Consider the following 15965-nt stretch of genomic DNA (forward strand, 5'->3'; position numbering starts at 1 on the left):
AGCGAGACTTATCCTGTGTGGGAAATTTTTGTTGCATAGAAAAGTGGATAGTCTCGCTCTAGACCATACCCACTTCGACCGAGAGTGACAGATCTCGCCCGAGATCAACCCCAACTTCACCAAGATCTTTTGCAGAACAACAAATTTCGAATGAAGCTACCCTAATCTCGGCCGAGACTGAGCCAACTTCGGCCAAAGCCAACCCAGTCTCGGTCGAGACTGACCCTTATACAGAAAGATCCGCCCTTTTTCACAAAACTTCACACCCTTTCTCATTCTTACCCAAATCCGATTTCTCTTCTCTCTCTCTAAACATCTTACTACCACTCTCACAATCAATAAAACCACCACAAACCACCACTCTAACCACCCTCAAAGTCAACTCTCACAACTACATCTCTTTCTCTTTCCATTCTCACTCTCTCACTCAAATCTTTCATCTTCCCACTTTCTCTACTATCCCCAACTTCTACCATGGCTAGAGACAAAAGGTCTAGATCTACAAGGGAGCGCACTAAGGGTAAAGATGGTGGGTCAAAAAGCAACGCTGCTAGTAGTTCCAGAAGGGCTGCAATAGAGGAGGATGTGAGGCCCGAGTAACCGGGCCAAGAGATTGGTACGATGCTCAGTTCCACAAAGTCATCTTCAAATCTCAAGAGCAATTCGACAAGTTTCAAGCATTCAAACAAAGAGGTATTCAACAAACCCGATTTGTTTGTACTAATATTTTGGAAAGAATGAATCTCCTTGAGTCCTTTACTGCTTTGATGGATACATGTGGGTTGGGGGGATGGATGGATATTTGGCACATGTCCTTTGAGTCTTGGACATCTGAGTTCTTGTGTTCCGTACAACCCGACACAGAAATGGGTAATAATGTTATGCAGTTATGCTATTTAGACACAATAATGTTGACCATATCTTGACTTATGCTCAATTCTGTGCTGCATTTCACATTAACACTGAAATAATGATAGAAATAACCCTAAACAATACAACAGAATACATATAACATTAAAAGAAAAAAAACGTCGAGGATAAAATAACATTAAAAGAATACAACTGAAATTACATTAAGAAATCAGACAGAGAAAAGAAGACATTTAAAAGAATACAATAAGAGAGAAAAGAATAACATTCAAGAATAGAAAATGTAAGGGAGAAAGAGGCGGTTGAATAAATTGACACAGAAGAACAAATAGCGAGCAACAATCAAGAAGTTTCGACAGAGAAAAATGGCGAGCAGCAAGCAAGAATAATGGCCGTCGAAAAATCAACAGAAGAAAAAATCGAGAGAGAAGAAGATAGGAGAAGCAACATACCTGGATGTGCACTGTGCAGCAATGGCAACTGGAGCAGCAGCAAGAATCAAGAGAGAGAGTTTAGGTTTTTTAAATTTGAAGGGCAGTAATATGCACGAGTTTTTTACACGTTCTAAAATTTATTATTTGATAAAATGGCTCGAGCTTCATGAGGCGCCCCTTTTTCACCGTCTTTGTATATGTGTTGCGCTTGGAGTGAATGAGGCGTTTTTGCAACTGGAGTAGCAGTAAGAATTGAGAGAGAATCGAGAGAGAGTTTAGGTTTTTTCCTTCCTTCAATTCTGACTTCTAGGGCAAAAAATTAAATTTTTTTCTTCTACATCATTAAATTTGAAGGGCATATTCAGTAATATGCATGAGTTTTTTACACCTTCTAAAGTTTATTATTTGATAAAAGGGCTCGAGCTTCATGAGGCGCTCTAGGCGCGCCTTTTCCACCGCTTTGTATATGCGTTGCGTCTGGAGTGAATGAGGCGTTTTGGCTAGCGCCTTGGTGCACCCTGCGCCCGAGGGGCACTTTTTAAAACAAAGAGTGTACCTAAGCGGCAATCTATTTCTTGTGGATGTTCTGCATCCCGTTTTGCGCTTATTTTTGACGTTTTGTCGGAATTGCTTGTTTGCGGGACCTGGTGGTCATTTACTGCAGTTGACAGATATTTACATACTATTGTTTTATACAAAGATGTTCAATATATAAATGAAACACTAAAAAATTCATCAATTAGCAATATGTTCCGCAATAATTCATAAAATGTTCAAAGAAAAATCACTTACATTAGACTTGAAAATATCGGACAAAATGGTTGAAATAGAATCCAAACACCATTGTTTTATACAAAGATGTTCAATATGTTTCCATAAAGGAGATTTCAAAAGAAAGCAACACGCTAACAAGTAACGACATACAATTTTACAGCAGCTCCAAATAAAGCATCAGAAAGAAAATTTTAATCACTTCATATTATGCTTTGTCCTCTATATGGTGTAGGTCTAAGGCACCAAATGCAATCAAGTCCTAAAATACAATCAAACAGAAGTATTCAAAACACGGAGACAATTTTTAAGAAAACAAAATGCACCACAATGTAACAAACTATACTACAAAGAAAAGAAGAAAGATCTAGATGATATTCATATAAACACTCTGAAGTCTAACCTAAATCATTGGATTTTCACCATAACTAAATAGTTTCATTGAACCTCAAGGCTCAAATGAGCAAGAACGGCAAGAGTATATGAATTATAGAAAAACATTAAAAATATTAAAAATGCAATCTTACAAACTGTATTAAAGAAAAACTTTTAAATAAAATCACTTACAACATCGGTCGAGACTCTATGGGCTTCGGTCGAAGTCGCCCACTCTCGGCCGAGAATGCCCTAATTTCAGTTGAGACTGGTGGTTTTCTTATTGATCCATTTGCAATAGGATCACAAACAACACAAGCAGAAGCATACACTGATGAGGAACCTACTGATGGACCAGCCCCTGAGATGCCTTCTGACGTACCTGCTGATGAGCATGTGCAGCAAAACAAGAGCACAACCAACCTTGCAACAACCCTCCAATCAACCACCATTCACGGCCCAAGCACAGCAGGATCCAGGACACTTTTAATAGTAGGTGTACAATCAGTAGGTTAAGGCTAGTTCAGTCAGCAAACAAAAATAAGCCTTTTAATTCTATTTTGTTGTGCATATGTTAGCACGTGCATTCTTGATTTTGTTAAGCAAGTTAGTTAGGCTAATATAGCCGTTAAGATCCTTGTGAGGCCTATATAAAGGATCCTCACTTCATTTGTATATTTCTTTTGATTTTGATTTCGATAAACACAAAAGTGATTGCATTGACAATTGTTCAAAGGAGGAATACAGGAAGTATTTCTTGACCTGTGTGTGTTCCTTGTGAGTGAAGCAAGGAGTGTATTCAAATTTCCACAAAGATTGAGAGAGTGAATCTTAATCCAAGTGTGAGGAAGAGGCCAATTGGTTGAGTGTAGACCAATATGTTTCTGTCCAAGTCACAGAACCAATCCTTTGGATTTGTTCTGGTCAACCTTCTGTTCCTGAAGATCAGAAGGGTGTATCTGGGTTTGGAGTATTCAACAAGACCATCAGACGCATTCTTGAACACCTAGGTGGAATCTTGGAAAGCTTAAAGGCATTCACGCATCAACTTGGTATCAGAGCAAGGCTGCAGAAGAGGGACACGAAGAATAAAACACGAAACCCACAGCAATACAGGTGACATTTTCATCATTCTGGTGAAGTTTACAAAAATCAAGTATATTGCAATTTTGTTTGGAATTGGCAATAACAAGGACGAATTCAGTTTCCAATTCTTTTAAATATTTGTTTTGTTGTTCCAATTACAAATCATAATCAATTATGAATTGCATTTAATCGTGGAATTTGATTTTCTGATCTCTGATAAGTGTGCATTTCAATCATATATCAACATTTTCAATTCTTGATTAATTTTTGCACAAATTTGTGGAATGTTGTGGAGAATATCATTGCTATTTTGATTTTACATGAACTTAGCGAGCAACATCTCCATCTCAGCGTCAGTTTCTGTTTTTGTTGCAGTTTTGCTTGGGCTTTAAGCCCTTTGGTCTTAGGGTTATATAAGGGTCTTAAAACATCATTAGAACAAGTGTGGAGAGCCTAATACATAGAAACAACTAGGGTTTAGCCATGAGAGTTCTTTCTTCCTTGTATTAGGTTGCTTGTGTGAAATTGATATTAAAGGTTCAATATTTTCTTTGAGAGAGTATTCTCAAAGGTTGTGAGGCTTGTCATTGATGTATTGTTGAGTATATTAATGAAAGTAATCTTTGTTTGAGGGGGAGGTATCCATAGATACCTCATAAATCTTGTGTTTGTTGTCTATTGTTGTTGTGCTCTGTTTTTGGGTAGTTCTTTGTGCATTTATTGTTGATTGTTCTTCACCAAACATCAAAACTCATTCACAACAATTACTCTTTATCCTTGCAAATTAGTTGAACTAAATTCATATCAATTGTTGTCTCCCTGTGTCGACCAATAAGTACTACAATTATCCTTACGCTTTCGGTATAAAATAAAACAGACAACACCCATAGTGACAGAGTTACTTAAATGCCCTTAGTTTAGTAAGGTTACCACACTAGAACAAAAAAGATGGGCCCACCAACACAATTCACCAACAGTGAAATCAACCACCACTGTAAGTTCATAGCCAACTCCGAGAGTCCACCGTCAAGGATGACTACACCACTAGATCACCATCCCTAACACCATATAAATTTCTGCCTATACAACTCCCAAACTCCAAATCCCCAACCACCATAATCAAACCGCAGCCAACACCAAACAACCTAAAACTACCTACCATCAAAATCGAACCACCAAAAACACCAAACAAACCTAAAACTACCAATAAACACCATGAACATAAATGAAAACCATTACAACAACGAACTATCAAAAATTTTAAAAATGATTTAGCCCACCCAATCAAGAGACCATCTAAAAATCCCCACTCAAATAAGAAGTCAAAAAACCCAGCACAAGTAAAAAAGTACGACTATCCGCATCCAATAATGGATTCACATAAAAACACTAGATCTGGAATAAGGATGAGAAACAATTAAAAAGCCTTATAAAATTGAGAAGAAAAAAAGGTTTTTTGAAGGAGAGAGAAAAATACTTGAAATGATGTATGAAGATTGAGAGATTGAAGGTGATGGAATGAAAGAGCCATGGAAGTGGGGTGAGTTGTGTTGTTTGTTTCCTATGAATGTTCAGATGGAGGAAGATAGTTAATGATGATGATTTGATAATAGTCTGCCTGTCAATATTACTAAGGAGGTGGTTCAACACCAAATGTAGATGAAGTAATAATAGCTGATGTACTAGTCCAAATGACACTAATCTCAATTATCCATCCTATCTCTGTTAACTTGTTAAGTGGTAGCAAAGGAGGAGCAATTGATGCAACAAACCATATATATCAACTATCAACCAGTACAGTTTACAGCCATTGCAGATATACATTTGGTATGACATTATGAACAACAAGCTAAAAGGTCAAGTATGCATGCAATGAAGGTACTACTCTGTCACTTATAATTTGTCTCGTTTAACTAAATGTGAGTTTTTTTTCGTCAAATGAGGCCAATAATAAGAGAGAGGAGTAGTGCTTAAGAAGGAACTATTACTTGATATCCATGCCGCATTGGAGGATGGTTACTAGGATGAAGGTACGGTGCTCCTGTTTGCCCTGTATACATTAAAAATAAGGTTAACATCTGAAACTCATTTGCATCAGATCAATCATGCAAGATTTTCTTATGAACTAACACTTCAAGATCAATAAGATCTAATTGAGTACAAAAAAATATAGTTGATCGGAAGTTCCAAATAAAATAGAAAGTAAACACTGAGCATGAAGTAAACACTAAGCATGAACTAACACAGAGCAGGAAGTAAACACTAAGCATGATCTCAGCACTACTTAAATTAGTTGTAAATTAAGAATGACATTCAGCTGCTGGTAAAAGATGAACACATAGTATAAATAGCAAGTAGCAAATGAGATATTGGAATCTCGAATCCTAAAATGCCCCTTTTGTACCATAAACACATGTCACCAACTCCCCTTTAGCCCAGAGTATCAATCATCAAACGTGATAAAAGGTTAAAGGTTATCTAAACTCAAATTCCTCAGAGAGCATGTCCAGTGACTATCTTAGGCATCGCCTAGCACAAGCTCCAATATAACAAAATCCGAACCTAGTTGACACGTTGGAAAGACCTTAAGCAGCCTCATTTATTAATGAACATAGCTCGGCATAGTTTTTTTGTAGAACACAAAGTCAAATAAACCAACTCCAATTGACTCGACCTTGCAACCTAAGGGACTAAGACTAAGCTGAACAAGCTCATATAGAGAGTAGATTTAAAGCTAGCCACTGATTATCCTCAAATAGAAATAAGTACAATGTTTGGGTATCTGAAGCTTTATCAACTCTAATGAGCTCCGTGTTCAAAGACGAGCTTTTTCCTCGAGTTCACATAGAGTTCAATTTTTCATAAACCTCTTACTTTGCTAATTATCCATAAAAATCTCACACCAAAGACAACAATGCCAAGGCTAAAGCTTTATTCACTTTCGAGGCTCCATGTTCTAATACAAGTTTTTTCCTCAAATTTTCATAAAAATTTTACTTTGCCAATCATCCACACAAATTTCACACCAACAACAATCTCGAAACGTTATTCCCAAAAGAAAAAGGCCGGCTACATGAACCAATAATTTATTCTTAATGATCATCCACATGATTTATCGCCACCATTCATTTCTATGAATCTTATCTAATCCTGTTTTCCTTGTCTACCTTAATAATAAAAAATAATTAATAAACAAAAAGTAAGATCTTATTTGCATCAAATCAAGTATGCATGGGTTATTTTATGAAATAACACTTAAATCTACAAAAATCATCATGTTCAGATCTATTCAAAAATATACATATAAAAAAATAAAATAAAATAAAAAAGGTCTCTGATAGGAGTATACATATATCTACAAACAGCATCATGTTCAGATCTGTTCAAAAATGGCCCGAGACCTTTGATATCAAGCAGATCCATCTCCACAGATTCTCTTTTCATGTTCAGATCTAGCAAAGCCACCAGGAATTATAGATTTATTAAGATAAACTGCAAAAGTGGGAGTGAGAATAATAACATGATGATACAGAAATGGCAGAAAGTCAGAGAGCTAAGTACAACTTCAAGCGGCTTTCAATTTCTGTCCCAACATGTGAATAGAGTTTTAACTTAATATGATATGATATGATACTAGATAATTCTCTGCCGTGCAATTTTTTTTTCGTTTTATTATTTTTTATTATTTTGAAAAAATAAAAAAAATAAATTATAAATTATTGGTTATTGATTTTTAATGAATCATTAATAGTTTATAATAGCTAATATTTAATTTATTTTTTATTTTTAAAATACTTTTTTATAAGTTACGTATGATGTTAAAAAATGTTATTTTAATATTATTTTAATCTTTACTTAGTAACCAATAGCATAACAAACTATGTTAAAAATAAATTTTAATTTTAATAAATTATTTTAAACACATATTACAATATTAATTTAAATGAAATATTTTAGATGATGATAACTTTTATATATTAAAAAATAATTTAAATAATAACAAAAATATTAAATTAAAAATAGCTTGTCTTGTATGAGACAAGACTATCTCAGTGTTGAAACCAACCCATGTAATTAGCTCAATTATTTTATTGATCACTATAAGATTGTAAGTGACAAATTATTATTTTTTGTTTTTAAAATAAAAGTTAGCAAATTATTATTACAAAGAATAAATTTTTTTTGTTTTCCAAATTGAATGCTAGCAAATTATTATTGTGTATTGGGCAACGAAAAGTCACATGCATCCCACTCAAACAATTTAATAAAAGCTAATAAAATGATAAGTCATATAATTCCCACTTAGACACTTTATTAGCAAATAATGACATTATCTTTGATAAATGGAGGAAGTTGACAAATCATCACTTTTTGTGTTTGCTTATGTCATCCGTATTTTGTTATAGTATAATGTATATATAGATAGATGATATAATAACACAAAATCCTAATCAATAAAAGTAATTTGCAAATTTTCACAAAAAAAAAACTTAATAATAAAATAAATAAAGTAATAAAAAAAATAAATAAAATTAAAATTTCAAAAATTTTGCCTATAAAATTGTGCCACATTTCCAAATAAATTTGATTTGATTAAACTTACTCCTATTCATATTGTAATATGCATCCCGTATTTATTTTTTTTTTCTAAGAATAAAATTGATTGTCTAATAAGGTAGTTAAAAAATGTTATTACACAAAATTTGTGATAAATTGACAAAATCATAATTGTTATCAAGTAACACTATAGTAAAATTCAATATTTTCTTATAATCTATTAATCTATCTATTATATACTCCCTCCAATTCACCATTAATGTTCTATTTGCTTTTTGGATACTAATCATCTCTTATTGTTAATTTGTATTTATTATTAATCTATAAGTTAAAACATAGTCAAGTGGGATCTTGTTTGATTCGTCTCAATGCAAGAATTATTTATATCAACTTTTCATAACTTTTAATTATGTACAATTAGAGATACTAAGGATTGAATAAGTGCATTAGATATAGCGCATAAAGTACATGGGACATTAATAGTGAATTGGAGCGAGTATCAACTACTCTCTTCGTCTCATTGAATTTGCAGCATTTTCTATTTTGGTTAGTCTCCCTTAATTTACAATATTTCTATTTTTGGACAATGACCCACTATTTTTTTTAATCTCATCCATACATTTTAACTCTCTTTTAATTTTATCCACACAATCCATTCTCTCTCTCTTCATTTATTATCATTTTCTTAAAAATTACTCTATTTCTCTTTGATGAAAATCTAATGAGATAAATGAGTAAAAAGTTACAAGCAACTTGTCTACCCTATTCATTTTCCCATATAATAAACAATGGTTTTTTAGCTTATGCCACGTGTAGGTGGGGAAAATCAGATTGCTCCATGTTTTCAGTTTGCTCTGTTCTGTTCATTACCTCACCGTCATTCACCTTTCCTCACCTTCCCTCTATGAATCCTCCATACTTAGCTCTATGAGAATAGGTAGTTGAGTATGTTTTAGGAAGCTTTTGTTGCTCAAGAGAGAACATAAGTATTTACGATACGTTCTTCTCCATAACAAAACATCCATGACCTTAGGTTGAAATTTAGTAAACACTACTTTGGTGAAAAAGCCTAGCCTATGCCTCTTTAGCTTATTGATCACATTATCCTCGCTTTAGTGCATTACATCCTTATTTACTTTTATTCTTAGTTTTCATTAAGTGTTTTTAATTGCTTACTAATAATACGTATATCATGATATGATATGATGACTTTATAAATATATAAACATGCAATTTTTTAACATTGAAATATTATTATTTAGACAATTAGAAACCTCAGTTATACGGTCTAATTTTAATAAACTTAATAGTTGTATAAAAACAAATGTTGAAAATCATTTGATATACTGAAATTACTAATAAATTCCATGGAATTATGGTTTGTTTTTTGGTTTATGACTCAATGCAGTAACGTTTAGGTTTAACTTGAGTTATCATTGATCACAATTCGACATCAATTTTTCTTTTTTAGTTATCATCCAGTCCAAATGCATACAAGTTGTGATCATGTAAGGATCGGTCAACTAATAAAAAATCGAGACATTTTTAAAATGGATAAATAACTTTTGGGTTTGGTTAGTATTTTCACATCGATCACATTTGAATAGCTATAGTTAGTGAAGCCACGGTCCGGGTTGGGCCAATTCTGTTTCGGTTCCATCTGGAACTTGATTAGAACGTTTTCGGTTCCGGTTCCGGGCTATTCCAAATGGTTTCTTAGCGGTTCATGAGGCGGTTCCAACTCCCGGGTCAGGCGGGCCGGACCATCAATTCTATTTTTATTTTTCCTTTAAATATAATAGAAAAATACTATAATAATGCGGACGCACCTTTGTTGATTACTTGATTATTAGCGAAATTCATTGCTTGTCATCGTTATTAAAATATTTACTAAAAAGAAGGACAAAAAAATAAATTAATAAGAAAAGATAAAGATGATTAATAAAAAAAAGGGAGAAAATGGACTTGAACCTAGTATCCCAAAGGAATACTAAGCTGCCTACGTATCCCGAAGCAATCAAAGCCCACGTAGTTCTTTGTCATACCTTTTATTTGTAGTTGTTAAATCTTGATTGATCGTTGTCCGATATTCATGATTCTTTTCGTCTTCGTCATCATCATCTTGTTGGTTAGATGCTTCCGCTGATTCTCCTCCCGACGATGATGCAGATGTATCCATTATCGTCCATGGATCATCATCGCCTTGATAATCATCGTTTTTGAGTTCTTGTGTTCGAACCTCTACTTGATCCCAATTTTTCTTGCAAACACATATTTAAATAGTATGTGGAGAAAGACGAGATCTCTTTTCATCTAGAACTCTTATACCTGCACTAAAAGCAGACTCCAACACAATAGTAGAAGCAGGAATTGCAAGGATATCCTTTGCGGTTCTTGATAATATGGGGAATTTTATTGATTTTTATTTCCACCAAATATTATGACTACCTTGTTCAATTTCAAAGTGATTTTAAGATAATTATCTAGTTCTAAATATGAAACGGTGGATGTGGAAGAAGATGGTCCTACAAAACTATCATCTTGGCTTATTATGTTAACTATTATGAGATTATAATAAGTGGGACGTGCCGAGACGCTAGCACGCCTAAACATATCGTGACTTGGGTTATATTTACTAGAATAGTGATCATAAAGATCTGCTAAAAGCTTTTTACGATTTCCAACATAATTATATACATCACTAGGCGGGCGCTCTAATGATTGGTAGTAAAATCCGTACACTCAATACACAGTTGTGTTATAACCTGACGATAAACAATAGCCTTTTTTTTAATAAATCATGGGTTAAGCCCCAACGTGTAGGAGTATCTAATGACCAATATACTCCTTTTTAGTGATAATGGTCACATAATTTTTTATATCTTCTCTTTACCTGTCCTAATCTAAACCATTTCACTATGTCTCTAATGGGATCTAATAAATCACTTAGTTTTTTAATACCTGCTTGGCAAGATAAGTTAAAAATATGAGCACAACAACGTACGTGTAATAATCTACCACCAAGGATAAAACTAAAAGCAAGTTTGTTACACAAAAGTTCAATGCATTTAATATTGGCGGTTGCATTATTGGTAGAACAACAAAATATCTTACTTAACAAGTTCCATTCTTTACATATCTCTATTAATCTATATTTTATGTTATCACCAGTATGTCTTTTGGGCATTAATTCAAAAGCAATTATTCTTTTTTGAATAAACCAATTATGATCTATCCAGTGTGTTGTTACACACATATAAGGTTCCAAATGTGGCGGAGTAGACCAAATATCGGTTGTTATGCTAACCCTGCCATTAAAAGATTTAAACATTTCTACTAATTCATAACGCTTTGATTCATATAATTTTATTGTGCGTTGTTTAAGAGTGTTCCTAGGGATTACTTATATTGTGGTTGCAAACTTTTTCTAGTGTAATATTTGCATGTCTTACTTTCACAATGGTTAAATGGCAACTCATCACAAATTACATATTTAGAATATTCATCAATCATTTCATTACGATTATATTTAAAAGGCATGCCTCCGCCAGGAATGTCCACGGTCCACTGTCGGCTTTCACTTGTGGTCACGCTGCCGCTTGCTACATGAATTTCTTTTGTGATTCCATGCTTCTTTGCCAAATGTTTGTTGAAAGATCCCGTACTACCACCTAACACATATTCACAAAACACAATAAATGAATTTTTAATACATTCTTGATTTACAAAGTATAACTATCATGCATAAAAACTTAAAAAGTATCTAACTTTGTTGAAATCGTATGAAACTAAGAGTTTTACCCCTTGACTTTCAAAAATTTGACAAGTGCGCACAAAAAAACATCCGGATTGTCGGTTGATTGCTTTGTAAAATACGACCACACATGTGAAAAAGTTCTACCACTAAGAGTTGCGTTGCCGGAAAAGGTTGTCTTACTGGTTCATCTTCATCTAAATTTCAACATAAAGACATACTCAAATATCACAATATATAAATAAATAATAATTTAAAATTTAATCAATTTTAAGAATAAAATTATAAAACTCACCGATACTTTGGAAATTGACTAGTTTACCACGAGCTTGTTTTTGTTGTTGTTGTTGTTGTTGTTGTTGTTGTACTTCTAGTGATCTCGTTGATGATTGTCGAGATCTAAGTATCCCAATAGGGGTTGTTAGTTCCTCCTCTTCTTCTTCTTTTTTAACTACTACTAAGTACAAATAAATTTAAATAGATCATGTGAAAACCAAGTAAAGTGGTGAAAACTAAAAATAGGTATACATGAAATGTTAAATGATGTACATATTTCAGTGGCATTATTGTAAACAATTGAACATTTTCTAAAAGGTGTACATATTCAGATGACATTTCTGTAAATAATATGAACATTTTTCCTTCAAAAAAATATGTACGCCCTATAAGATAGTATGTACACATATTGCCACAATATGTACATCTCAGTCTGATTTTTAGTTTTCACCACTTTAGTGGTTTTCATCTGATCCTGCCCCTATATATATATATATATATATATATATATATATATATATATATATATATATATATATATATGTATATATATATATATATATATATATATATATATATATATATATATATATATATATATATATATATATGTATATATATATATATATGTATATATATATATATATGTATATATATATATATATATGTATATATATATATATATATGTATATATATATATATATATATATATATGTATATATATATATATGTATATATATATATATATATGTATATATATATATATATATATATATATATATATGTATATATATATATATATATATATATATATATATATATATATATATATATATATATATGTATATCTATATATATATATATATATATATATATATATATATATATATATATATATATATATATATATGTATATAAATCTTTTTTATCCGATTTTTTTTTTCAAAAATTAAACCGGTTTAGTCTTATGATAGCTTTTGTAATTTCCTTTTTCATTTTTTCATCTTCTGCATTTTCTCTCTTTGGGTTTCTCTCATTGACATTCTTGTGAATTTTCATCTTAAATTTGTTTCTCCTATAAGGGGAGGGGTTGTTATTAGGAAAGTATTAGGTTGGTTTTTTTTGTTTTACTTTAAAATTTGACTTTTTATATTTTTATTGTATTTTTTCTTTATTTTTAAAAGTATTAACCTATAATAGCAAGTTAACATTCGAGCAACAACATTTTTTATCAAGTGACTCAAAAGTTGAGATTATTAAAGAATGAAAATTAATCAAAAGTTAGGAATATCGGGGAAAATAAGTAAAATATTAAATTATTTAGGGTAATTTTTTCTTCCATAAAAAGTTAAAAATAAAAAAAGTAATATAATAAGTCTATTCAATAATATTATTATTGAAGAGAATAAGTGTAAACCATAATTACACGTACTTGTTTTTGCTTATATTTCATTTTATTAAAAATAATAGTACATTTCTTCACTCTCCTAACCTTTGCTCTCATGAAACTCTAAAAGACTAAAAACCTAGAAACTTATCTTCCCTTTGTCTTCACAACCCATCCGGACCACCATGTCACCATTGATCGCTTGTTGCACCGTTCTGCATAACTTGAGGTTCTAAGTTATAACAATGGTTGCCTATTTCCTTTGCATGTGATGTGCATGTCTGTCTCTCACATAAATCCTCACTCTAAACCTTAGAAGCGACAAGTTCGAGCGCCATCCCCTTCTCTACCTATTTCTTCTATCCCTTCGTTCAAATCATTCAAGTGTTCTTTTGCTATTCCTTATACAAATAAATTTTTCGACAAAAATACTTGCTTAATTGGTCACTATTTTCCTTCTAAATCTTCTCCTATAACCTCTGTGCCAAAGTTTCTGGGTCTTGCTTTTTCAGATCCAAAGTTTTTGGGTCTTGCTTCTTCAGATGAAGTTTCTCAGACTGAAGAATTTTAGACCCCTGAGATCTAGGTACAACCTTCTCCATTCGTTTAATTTCTGTTGTATATTATTTTTTTAGTATTGTTCTAAGATTGTTGGAAATTATATACTTTTATGATTGAAAATATCATGTAGAAATTCATATGGGTTCATGAATGTGATGAATTTTGAATCTTTTCGCCAGATTATGCCCAATATTAAATTGAATTTATGTACTTATTCCTTTCAACTTTCTTTTGTTTTCTAAATTTTTATTTCTCTTTCTAGACTCTTTTTCTCATTTTTACTTCTACGCTATTATGTGCACACCATTCACTTCACTATTTTTGCTCAAAAGTGCGCCATACATACATAGCTCTAATCTCAATTCTCCTTCTTCTAGTGTCCCCATTATTTCTTTAATTATATGGATTTTTTGGGCCATAACAGCAGGTACTTAGGGGATTTTATTTTTAATGCTCTTTAATAAAAATTGTTAAGAATTCATTATTATGTATTTATGATAAATGTTAGGGTTTAAAGGAAACCCTTATTTTCAGTTACTCGATTGAACGAAGATATGAAAATCTTTTTTTTTATGTCAGAATATTTTAAAATCCAGCAGTAAACAATTGATATTATGGCAGATTTTTTATATATGTATATTGTAATCAATTGAGAATACTAATTGCCATTTATATTGCATTATGATGTACTAGAATTAATTTTTTTTATGTAATCTTTTACTACATCAAAAATTATTAACAAATGTGTTATCATGTAATATATGTAATTTTAGGAATAATGTATTTTTATATTTTATATTTTATTTATATGCAATTTTTCTTAATTGATTAGTATATTATTTTGAATTGTCACTTCATTAATTGTTAATATATTATATTGTTCTGAATTTTGAATTGTCATCATATTATATTACTTTAAAGTGTCACATCATATCATATGATATCTTGACACTTACTATTAATTTTCAGAAATAAATTTTATCATTCTAGTAGAGTTTAGGCGGGAAATTACTTAATTTATAGAGTGACACGTGATATAGTCTGCTTCTTTTTTAGTAGATTTTATTAACCTACTTAAAGGTTTTAGAATGATTGAACACACTCTAAGGGGTTTTTTTGTTTGATCGCTCACAAACAAGAAGAGAATAAACTCACTTTTTTCATAAATCACAAATCTATATTTTATTAGTAGAATAATGGGATATTTATACTTGAACATGCTCAAGCGTAAATAAATCATATTTGGGCATCAATTTCATAGTAGAAAATGGGACAGTAGTTAAGTAGTGCATGGAAATGAAGATAAAATTCCCTAGTAGCTAGATTATAGGTTGTCGGATTTCTCATCAGATTCAGAGATGAGATGATAAATCATATTTGGGCTCATCTTACAACCAAGCTCGATCTTCATACCTGACAATAATATAGTCATACATAAATACTAAACAAAAATTCCCGACTTCTAAAACCTAGTAAAGCGAAATGCAGATAAAATGTCAAGTTAAATTGATATTGAAAGCTACACCCGACACCACGACACCACTATCATTTACAGAGTGGTTGGAATTTCCCAAAAAAACTACATTCAAAAAAAGAAAAATATTAAAAAAGCATTCAATAAAAAATAGTTGAAAAAGACATCTCACAAGAAAACATCATTAAAAACTTCAATAATACAATATTTGAGAGATTTCAGTAGTGTGTAAGAGTTAATCTAATTTCATGTTTTCACATTCTAAGTTTTGTTTGATTTGAGATTGAATATGGTTGGAATTAGGAAATGAAAAATGCATTGAATTTGTCTGATGTGACCGGAAAGTACTGATTTTACTCTAAAAGATACTCCTTACTTTTTTGCTATCTTCCTTTTGATTCGGCCTTTATTCTTAATTC

General features: G+C 31.6%; 1 protein-coding gene across 1 annotated transcript in view; it reads right to left on the reverse strand.

Annotated features, from left to right (window-relative positions):
* LOC130799564 (uncharacterized) overlaps nucleotides 1–1441 on the reverse strand; it is a 32761-nt gene extending 31320 nt beyond the window's left edge. Inside the window, exon 1 of the mRNA XM_057662696.1 lies at nucleotides 1323–1441. The gene's annotated coding sequence lies outside the window, so the exon portion shown is untranslated. The remainder of the gene's footprint in view (nucleotides 1–1322) is intronic.
* Between the last annotated feature and the right edge of the window lie 14524 nt (nucleotides 1442–15965).

The sequence above is a fragment of the Amaranthus tricolor genome, chromosome 14 (assembly GCF_026212465.1).
Source record: "Amaranthus tricolor cultivar Red isolate AtriRed21 chromosome 14, ASM2621246v1, whole genome shotgun sequence".
Taxonomy (NCBI): domain Eukaryota; kingdom Viridiplantae; phylum Streptophyta; class Magnoliopsida; order Caryophyllales; family Amaranthaceae; genus Amaranthus; species Amaranthus tricolor.